Below are 10,071 nucleotides of genomic sequence, written 5' to 3' on the forward strand. Positions count from 1 at the left end.
CTAAAATTGTTTTCTCAAAAATAGATAATATCCAAAGACATTCCAATTTGACTAAGAATTCATTTGACTCGGCAATTTTACAGGTAAAAAATATATTTTTAAACAAAATTATAAAAAGTCTCTCATCTAATGATATATTTTAAAAAAGTGACTATTTAAAAATATATATTACATCAATTTTATTAAATAAATGTTAAATAAAATTATAATATTTAGCATTTTCTTTTATGGTTTGTCGCGTGGCGAGCTGACAAAACGGGTACTCGACACGACCCGTTAAGACTCGTGACCCGTTTACGCTATACCCAAACACGACCCGTTTATGTTAACGGGTCGGTGCTCCAGACACGACACGAACACGATAATTTCACGGGTCACCCAACACGACCCGTGAAACCCGTTTAACATAATGGGTCGAATCAGGTCGACACGACCCATTTAACCCAAACAAACAAACAAACAAAAAACACTAAAAAAATTTATGAACAATACACCAAGATATGGCAAGGTGGAGGTCGGTGATCAATACAAGCATGCCGCATACGAAACAATGACTCTTCAATCAACTCTGATTATTGTTGAACATTGTACTTCTCAATGATTAAGTACAACCAATCAAACCAAACCAATTAAGAAGAAAAATAAATTATTTTCCCAGAAAATCGGGATTCATGCATACATAATCTCTAATACGAAAACTTTATTACGATTAGATTTTAATACCCACAAATTCCACAATAATGATGCTATAAAAAATAAAAAATGGAAATCAATTATTAACATACCCGGCGGTACCGGATGCGACATTAGCGGAGCCGCGGAAGAGAGAGAGAGAGAGAGAGAGAGAGAGAGAGAGAGAGAGGGGCAAAGAGACGGGGAGAGCAAAGATGTCGGCAGTGAGCGTCGAGAGGAGAGTAGAGACTAGAGAGAGAAAGAGAGAGTCGAGCGGGTCCAATTCTGATTGGGCCTCTCGGGAGGAAGAAGAAGGGGTGGCGACGTGGAGCTCAAGAGCTGAAGAAGAAGAAAAGGGGGCGGCGCGGCGAGGTTGAAGGGAAAACCAAAAAAGAAATAAGTTTAGGGTTTTCACTTTTTCAGTTTTGTCACTTTTGTGTTTTGATTTCTGCCAAAACAGATCATTCCCGAAGGCCAAATCCCAATTTCCCATTCCCCTTTTTTTATTTATTTTTTTTTTAAAAGAAAAAGAAGTTAATCGTGTCTATCGGGTCATCCACGGGTGACCCGTGACCCGACCCGCCAGAACAAGATAAACAAAGTCATAAACAAATCGACCCGTTTAATGTAGACCCAATCCCGCTAATTTCGTGTCATGTTCGTGTCGGATTGTTGGGTCGTGTCAAAATTGCTAGCCCTACATGGCATGACGGGGGTGAAGGGTTTGTTTGGCAAGTCATTGTCAATTACCCATAATTGTCTTTTTGCCCATCAAATCAAAAACATTTTAATTTTTTTACACATTTTATATCATATCAATCATTTTTTATTATTATTTAAATAAAAAAATTTACTACAAATTTTTTTTTCTATTTTATAAAATATTTTCAAATTTTATATTATATCAACAGCTCCTTACTACTATTCAAATAAATATTTCACGACATAACTAATTACCAAACACACTGAAAATATGGCGCGGTCAGAACATTACTAGCAGCTTCCCTACAAGGGATCTGTTCCCTAAATTTTAGGAAAAATTTTAAGAAAGTCAAAAAAACCATCCCACAGCAACTTCCCTACAATTATCTGTTCCCTAGGAAGTGATTGAGAAGCACTGTTCACCTCTCATTCAATTGTTATTCTAAAAATATAATCTCTCTCTTACTTTATCTCTTTCTTTTTTTACTTTTAATTAAAGTAAAAGTAACAAAATAATATTTTAATGATATAGAGAAAAATGAAGGGAAGCTGCTGTGGGGTGTTTTTTGATAGGGAAGTAAAAAATAGTTTTATTCCCTACATTTAAGAAAAATGAAAAGAAATGAAAGGGAAACTGCTAGGAATGCTCTCATTTAGCTCTATGCAGAAATTAGAAGATAATACAAAGAATAATGATTGTTGTACACCAAGTGTACAACAATCATACAACACCTCTTCACAAGGGGTGGGCTCCACAATGTATGGGGCCCACCCCTTATGAAGGGGTGTTGTATGATTGTTGTACACTTGTACACTTGGTGTACAACAATCACTCCCTTAATACAAAATAAAACAAACGAAAAAAGGAAAAGCAGTACATCTCTGATTAGACTGCCCACGTCGTTTTCTTGCCAGTTCTGCGCCGTTGGATCCTACGGATAAGTTGTGTAATACGCGTCATTGCGTAGCGCATTAGGATGGTTGCGTCGACAACGCAAACGTCAGGTTTTGGATCGGCACGTCGGCCAGCTAGAGTTCATTGCACGTGGCAGATGAGGATAGGGAATGAGAGGACACGACGGATTCGATTGGTGTACTTTTGTAATAAATTTCCGGGACCAAACTGAGTGGCGTCCATACAAAACCTGAAAACCGGATGATATTTTATTTTATTTTACCCACGTTTCTTGTCTGATCTTTTTTTTTTTCACGCAAGTTGGTACGGTCTAATGAAAAGACCGCTTTCCTTTTTCCGACCCTCACTACAGTCCAAAACGAAAACACGTGAAACTCGATATATTTTCCTGGTTTGAATCAAGGGCTTGTTTGCCGAGGGTAAAAAGAAATTGCCTTTTCTCCTTTACTTATCTAAAAAATAATTAATTTTAAAATATTATAATTTTATATCACATCAATAATTTTTTTAAAAATCAAGAAAAGATACTTGACTCTTGAGTCCTTCAACCATTCTCATATTTTCATTTACGTATCTATTTTTTTTTTTTTTTTTTAATGATATTGGAGCCTTGTAAGCCCTCTTATAGTCTTCCTCCTATCATATGTCAAATTAAATACTTATGCATTTTTCTCTTTAAAATATTATTTGTTGAGAATAACCATACTCCAAATCGAATTAGGATAGTAGTCTACTAGTCTCAATCCGGGTCTAATAAGGACTCTTTGAAGAATCTGATTAACAATCCAACTTTCAGATGAATAGAAATAAGACTCTCATGACAAATCAAACTTCAGACACTCATAGTTTAAGTAGGAATAGTAAACCTAATTCAGGTTTAACTCAATCTTTTTGCCTATAAATAGGCTTATATCCTAAATATAAATGATAGAATGATTATTATTCAGATTTGACTTCACCTATTTGCCTATAAATATATGCATTGAGCATACTTTTCTCTCGTAAACTAACTCTGGCATCTGAGTGAGTCAGTGATATAGTTGTACGGGGATCTCACATTTATTCCTTGTTTGGTTTGCGGAATGACTATTCCATTAAGAAAATAAATAACTATTCCTGAAAATAGAATGTGATATAATGGAATGGTTATTCATAATCCTTAGCTTGGTAACAACTCATATACTTTAATTATAATTCAATCACAATTAATATATATATATATATATATATATATATATATATTATTTTTATTATTATTATTATTTTATATATTTTTTGAAAACTAGTGGCTGACCACAAATTGGGGTGGTCGGCCACCCACGAAATAGCCGGAGGTGACCGCAACCACTCTCGAAGTGGTCTCCGAGGGTGGCCAAGCCACCCCCGAGGGACTCTAGGGGTGGTCGCACCACCCCAGAGCCATAAGTGGCTTGCTGACCACCCATTTTGGTGGTTGGCAAACCACTGTTAGGGGGGGGGGGGGGATTGGGGTTTCCTTTTTCTTTTTTTGTTTGAACAAAAAAATGAAAGAAAATAAAAAACAAATGTGATTTTTTTTGGAAAAATCTAGTCTATTCCCACTGTAATAGCTATTCCTCTTCGTAATGGCCTAAGGAACAAACCTCTATCAAATATATGAATGACTATTTCATTCCGTTTCAATGGCCTATTCCACGAACCAAACGAGGCCTTAAAATGTCAATATCCTAGATTGTAACTCATCCCAATATATCACGTCCATTTTATGTATTTTACTCTCTTTTTTGGGACTTTTCATCAGTCTCGTTAGGTTTTCATGCAATTTCAATTTACTCGTTAGATTTATAAAATCGCATTTTAACTCAATAGTTTTTTCGTGTCTTTCACTTCATTATTTCCATTAAAAACTTATTATGTAGCTAAACTTTATTAACCAATATAATAGCTTATGTGCGGCTCTCAACGAGCAGGTGCTACTATGATTACGTTTAGGTAAAATGAATACAGCTTGTCTCCCTCAAGCTGCCTTTTTGAATAAAAGAAAAATAAAACTTTCTTAACCAAGTAAGCAGTTTTGCAACGACACATGACACGTGTTAAAAAATTAATTTGTTATTAAAAAAGAAAAAGAAAAAACATAAACAAGAAAAAAAGATGAAGGTAGACAAATGACCGAGCGAGGCAACCTCCTCGATAAGGGTGGAGCCACCCCTCGGTGGGGCGCAATTACGCAAGGTTGCAAGCCACTCCTTTGTTGGAGGGTAGTTACATGGGGATACCTCTAGCTATGAGTGGAGCCACCTTTGCTTTCGGGGGAGGGAGCGCATGAGCCACCCCTCGATTGGGGGTGGCAGCGTGAGGTACCATTTTCATGCGAACTACTCCCTTGGTTTGGGTGATAGCACCACTCGTAAGCCACAATTTTTGTTTTAGGGTGGTCATGTGAGGCACCTCTTCTATTTGAGGTGAGCACACGAGCCACTATTTTATTAGGAGTGATCATGCAAACTCCCTAGGTTTGGAGTTGCCGTGCGAGCCATCCCCACTATTGCAAGTGGAGAGGGGGCTCCACCGTCATTTTCCATATTTTTTCCTTGTTAATTTTTTAAATTATTTTTTAGTTATTTCTTAATAAAATGAAAACATATTTTTGTTAATATGTGGCATGTGACGTGGCAAAATTCCTTATATGGCGTTAACTTAACGCCATATAATAAGCTTTTGATGGAATGGGTGAAGGGAAATACATATAAAAATTCAAAGAACAAATTGAAATAGGACAAAAGCTCAAGAAATTGTGATGGAATTTCTCTTTATTTTATTATCACCCTTTGTTTCATATAAGATTAGTTAGATTAACATCAGTCTGATTCCAATTCATAAACACATCAAGAATATAAAATTTATTAGTAGTGTCTTTAGGCTTCATCTATAATTTATATTGCAAATAAGAAAAGATTATTTCAGAAGATTTCAATTAACACTTTGTATAATAATAACAATAATAAGTAAACATTCTTCTCTACTTTTGCACAATTCTCATGTACACTCATTGCTATAACTTGTCCATGACTCGTCAAGTTATTGTTAATCTATGCCTGTCAATTTTCCTAATTTGCAAACTTAAGGGATAAAAAAAAAAAAAATCAACGATGCATCTAAAAATTTGTTAAATTACTTAATGATTTATTTATTTATTTTTTTGAATCCTTTGGTAATCCTGTCCCCTCATATTTGAGGGGAATTTTTTTATTTTATTGGATTTATAGTAAATAGTGATTAATATTATATGAAATAGAAATCATTTATATGGAAAAGTGAAAAAAATTTGTATTGTAGTGGGTTTTTTTTTTTTTTTTTTTTAAAAATAGTAATAAAAAATTATTGATGTGATATAATAAGAGAAAAAAGTTAAGAATGTTTTGAAGTTGATGTTTTTTTTTATAGAAGTAAAAATAAGGGAAGAAATATATAAGGGGTTGTCAAAAGTCCCTTCCTCACTCTCCCTGTAAAGCAAGTACACTAACTTGAGCATCGAAGCCCATGCTTCATGTTGTAGGACAGTAGGCGGAAGAGCCGTCCAATAGAAACTGCCCAATCAATAAGTAACAAATATATATACATACATATATGTGTATGTGTATGTATGTATATATATGAGTAATGTTACATTGTGATGTCCCACATCACATGGGAATAGAAATGTGCTTCAATGTATATTCGCATCATTCTTGATGGTCATGAACCTATCAAAACTCTGCAGTTAAGCGTGTTTCTGCGAGAGTAGTACCAAGATAGATGACCTATTGGGAAGTCTAGTTCGGCGGGAGCCAAAAGCGGACAATATTGTGTTATTGAGGGTGGGTCGTTACAAATTGTATTAAAGCTATTGTCCAGCCTGAGATGATGGAGCGTACACAAGCTCATGAGGGTCGCTAGCGAGCACTCGTTGGAACACTAATAATGGAGAAAATCCATAAAGGTCGCCAGCGGAAATGCTGGGTCCCAAGATGGGGTGATTGTGACGTCCCATATCGCATGGGAATAGGGATGTGCTTATATGTATATTCTCACTCTTCTTGACACAACGCGTTTCAAAGCCATAATGACAATTAACCTACCAAAACTCCGCAGTTATAAATGCTTTTGTGAAAGTAGTATCAGAATGGGTGACCTCCTGAAAAGTCTGGTTTGGGTGAGTAAAAAAATGACAATATTGTGTCATTAGAGGTGGGCCGTTACATACACACACTCTCACTTCTCCACATTTATTTATTTGCACCCTTAGGTGGCTTTTAAAGTCACCATCTCTACATCCATTTATCTATGGTACTCTTACGTGGCTTTTAAAACCACCATTGACTTTGATATGGATCTTTATTGAATTTTACTCCGATTGTGGTTTTAAAAGCCGCCTAAAAATATGAATAAATAGGTGTGGAGAAGTGGATACATATATACAAAGATTCTACGGGATTCTCTCTTTTATATTGCCTAGATTAATATTATTATTATTATTATTTTTGATTTCTACAATGTATCATCATCTTCCTTCATAATAACATATTGCATGAATATATGATTATCGCCATGAACCCATCATTTAAAATATGAACATCTGGATCGCGCAGTGGATTTTTTATCCAAAAAAAAAAAAAAAAAAAAAAAGAAGAAGAAGAAGAAGAAGAAGAAGAAGAAGAAGAAGAAAGAAGATTATTACAATAGGCTCGTGGGCCCTTATTATTTTTTATTTTCTATGACAAAGTCAGCAAAACGACAATAGGTTGGATAGACATTAATGTAATGATTGCCTTGTCTTTTATATTAAAAAAATTAAGTTGACTTCTTCTTAGTCTTTCTATGCATATGTGTCGGAAAAATAATTAGATCCGAAGTAACGTGGCCTTCTATTCAACTCGAGTTTCAAAACGTGAGTCCGAGCCGGACCAACCCAATCCGACCTGACGGGTTTGGCTCGATCCAAACCATACCAGGTCACCTTGGTCATATCACCTTGGTCATAACACCTGATTGGGTACCTCGGATGTTTGTCAATTCTTATTATAGATAAATCAGTTAGGTGCTTGAAACGCTTCGGATTATGGCATGGCCTAATGAACTGGATACCTTGGACCTCAAGACCACGTAGAGTGCGGAATACGCTGAGATCTCCTAGTTTGTATGGAGTCAACATGTCTCGAATGTTCCTGCCTCGGAGTTGTGGTCAATGCGAGCGTCGTAAGATTATCTCCTCACCTTTAGCGAGTAAACATTTGTTAATTGTTAAGATTTTGTTTCCAAGATTTGTGGAAGTTTTGTTAAGTTTTCAATCCCAGGATTTAAGGAACAAATCCATATGCCAAGATTAAAGGGATACAGATTCCTACCAATGTGGGATTCATTTGAAGAATGAAGAGTTCTATTCAACCTATACTCGATTCAAATTATATGAAGATAAGATCTTCATGATATGTTACTAAGACTCAAATTCCAAGTATACTTCAAGGATTCCAGCAAGTCTATAAATAACGATGTCATACCAGGTATAAGGACAAGTCTTTCTATAAGCTCTGAGATTTTGGAATTCTCCCTGAAAGTCATTAAGTTTATACTGACTTAGTCATCGAAGTGGGCATAGTTAGTGCTCCCGACTAGTCGTTTGTTATTTTTGTAGATCTCAAGGAAGGCAAAGAAGACGAAGAGCTCACTAAGCAAATTACAATGCGACACGTCACCATATCAGAAATTGTACCAACAATCTGGATCCTCATCTCCAGCCGAAGAGGAGCCAATTAATTTAAATGGAAAGGTAAAAGTGTTTAAAAAAAATGTGAAAGAATAATTTTTTCCTTATTTTTATACTAACAAGCTCCTATTTGACTTGGAGAGGATCATTGTCCAAAATTAACATCATATTCTTTGTCGTTTAACTTTTTAAGTTATATTTGGGAGTGTTTGACAAAAATTTAAAAATAATTCTCAATTTTTAAACACTAAAAAATACTTTGTACATGATAATTATCGAAATGAATTAATTATTTTTTTCTTCAAAGTGATCACCAACTCACACCAAACTTGATTTCCAATTTTTCTTTTTTGTTCAAGAAAGTTGAGCTACACAACATCCACATCAAACATGCATGATTTAACATCAGAACTCTAGCGAGATGCCTAAAAATCCTTCTAGGTAGCAATAAGCGAGCACCTTCACTTCCCAATCTTGAACCTTCCAACACCCCGCCATTTTCTTTAGCAGAAGCCTATCTTTATGGTTATGGACGAAACTGTTAAGAATAGCTCATTTTTATACTAATCAAGCCACGGGAACACCCGTCATTCAAGTTAGTCTTATTAAAACTTACAATTTTTTACACGATCGTGAATTCGACATGAAATTAATGGGTAAAGTTATATATAGTCAGATTTGAATCAATTCGGGTTCACCTGAATTAACTTATTCGATAAACAAGTCAACCCGTTTAACTCATGAATCGAATGTTAATGGTTTGGCTGCTGCATCCTTTGAATTGAGTTCACCTGACTTGGAAATCTCATTTTGCATTTTTATTTAAATTTTAAACTTTTAATTAAGGGTAAATTTGAAATGTTATAAAAATGTTAGGGGTAAAAAAGTCATTTTTATCACGTTTTGCCGTTTGATTTAACACCAAACTCAAACAAGAGGGGTAATATTGCAAAAATTTAGAAGTTCGATAGTCTAAATTGCGAGGTTTTGAACTTTTGAGAGGGTAATTTCAAAACTTGGGGAGGTTTTGTGAATTTTTTGTTTTTTAAAAAAATTGGAGTGACCTATACAACACTATATTTACTAACTATGCTTAAATATATATATATATATATATTATCAAAGTGACCTTTAGATTATAGTTACTTAACTATGCTTATATAGTTAGTTAATGAGATTTGATTCTTACACTACACAAGTACAACAAGTGCACAATACCCCTTCACATGGAGGTGGGCCTCATACACTGGGCCTCACCTCCATGTGAAGGGGTGTTGTGCACTTGTTGTGGTGGTGTTGTAAATCTATCATTTTTCTTAGTTAATTGCTTAAGTTAGTATATATTAACCAATTAGTTAATAACTTAATATGTTAGTTAATACTAAGTTAGTATGTGTTTATACACACATATAAACACATGTGTGTATATGAGCTAAGCTCGCAAGCCTTAATTGAGTCGGGTAGAGCTTTATACAAGTTAAGCTCGCAAGTCGAGTATGTGTCACTTAATAATTAAGTGAGTTTATACACTTACAAATCGAGTTCGAATCAAATTTAAATGAGCGGGTATCCAACAAACTAGTTTATTTACAGTCTTATGGACTTGTATGCAACTAGTTTGTGACATGAAACATCTTTTGTTTTCTTTGATCGAAACTTTTTTTCTTTTTTTTATTTATTTATTTTTAAAATTTTGAAAATCTTATAGTTAAATGAATGAAAGTATTTTTTTAAGGAAAAAATGAAAAAGTAGTTAATATAGTTGGCCTAAATTACAAATTGCTCTTTATCGTTTCAAAGTAAATTTAGAGGTCCATGGGGTATGCCAAAAAAACAAGTTGGTTATTGGAGTCAAATTTCGTTAAAACATTTGACGAATTCATTTGGATACCATGCCAGCACCGATAAAATAAAAACACATGTCATTTTAAATAAAAAATATAAAAAAATTAAAAATATAGATATATAAAACTAATATATATTAAAAGAAAAAAAGAAAAAAAAGAAAAGAAATGGGTAACTATCCAACCGGCAACCACCCCTTTGGGGATGGCTT

The sequence above is a fragment of the Alnus glutinosa genome, chromosome 13 (assembly GCF_958979055.1).
Source record: "Alnus glutinosa chromosome 13, dhAlnGlut1.1, whole genome shotgun sequence".
In the NCBI taxonomy this organism is placed as follows: Eukaryota; Viridiplantae; Streptophyta; class Magnoliopsida; order Fagales; family Betulaceae; genus Alnus; species Alnus glutinosa.